The sequence below is a fragment of the Corvus brachyrhynchos genome, unplaced genomic scaffold, assembly GCF_000691975.1.
Source record: "Corvus brachyrhynchos isolate BGI_N302 unplaced genomic scaffold, ASM69197v1 scaffold489, whole genome shotgun sequence".
Lineage (NCBI taxonomy): Eukaryota > Metazoa > Chordata > Aves > Passeriformes > Corvidae > Corvus > Corvus brachyrhynchos.
This window is the reverse complement of record NW_008239772.1, coordinates 39,331-40,648: the sequence shown is the minus strand read 5'-3', so window position 1 is coordinate 40,648 and position 1,318 is coordinate 39,331.

Sequence of the window (1,318 nt, the reverse complement as noted above, 5' to 3'; positions counted from 1 at the left end):
CACGGGGTGCTCCCCCCACTCTGCTCCCACCCACGTCCGTCCCCCAGCCCGGCCTTTTGGGGGGTCCCAGGAGCCCCCCCCGCTGTTGTTGTTGCTGGCGGGGCAGTGAGTCACGGCCACGCCCGGACTGGGAGCACTGGGAGGGGTTGTGCTGGGGCACTGGGAGCACTGGGACGAGCCATTCTGGTGTTACTGGGAGCCATGGGTTGGGCTGTGCCACATTACTGGTGTTACTGAGAGCGTTTGGACAGACTATACTGGTGTAACTGGGAGGACTAGGGTGGACTGTGCCGTGTTACTGGTGTCACTGGGAGCATCAGGATGGGCCATATTGGTGTTACTGGGAGTCGTGGGTTAGGCTTACTGGGGGTTTTGGGGTTACTGATGTCACTGGAATGGGCCATACTGGTGTTACTGGGAGGACTGGGGTGGGCTGTGCCATGTTACTGGTGTCACTGGGAGCACTAGGACAGGCCATACTGGTGTCACTGGGAACACTGGGAGACGCGAGGCAAGTGGCACTTGGGTTGCTGGTGTTACTGAAACTGGGAGGGGCTGTGCTGCATTACTGGTGTTACTGGGAGCTGTGAGAAAAACCATACTGATGTTGGTGGTGTTAACCGGGAGCACGAGGATAGGTTGTAATGGTGTTACTGGGTGCACTGGGACCGACTATACTGGGGTTCCTGGGATGGGCTCTCCCATGTTACTGGTGTCACTGGGATGGGCCTTACTGGTGGTGCTGGGAGCCATGGGTCGTGCTATGCCATATTACTGGGAGCACTGGGGCTGGACGGCAGGTGGCACCGGGGTTATTGCTGCTGTTGGGAGCACTGGGCTGAACTGTGCTGTGTTACTGGTGTTAGTGGGAGCACTGGGATGAGGTGTCCCGTGTTACTGGCAGGACTGGGATGAGCTGTGCTACGCTAGTGGGAGCACTGGGATGTGCTGTCCTGTGTTAGTGGTGTCACTGGGAACACGGGGATGGACTATATTGGGGTTCCTGTGAGCTGGGGGTCAGTCTGAGGCACGTTACTGGTGGCACTGGGAGCACTGGGAGTCCTTCCCGCTCGGTTGTTTGGTTGCCACGGCGACGCCCCAAACACGGGCGGGGGCGGCTGGGGGCACTGGGCAGGACTGGGGGGCACTGAGAGAACTGGAAGAAACTGGGGAGAATTGAGGGCACTGGGAGGGACTGGGGAGTATTGGGAGAACTGAGAGGGACTGGGAGGCACGGAGGGGGAACTGGAGGCACTGTGGGAACATGAGGGACTGGGGGATGTGGGGCGGAGTGGGAAGGTACTGGGGGGACCTAGGG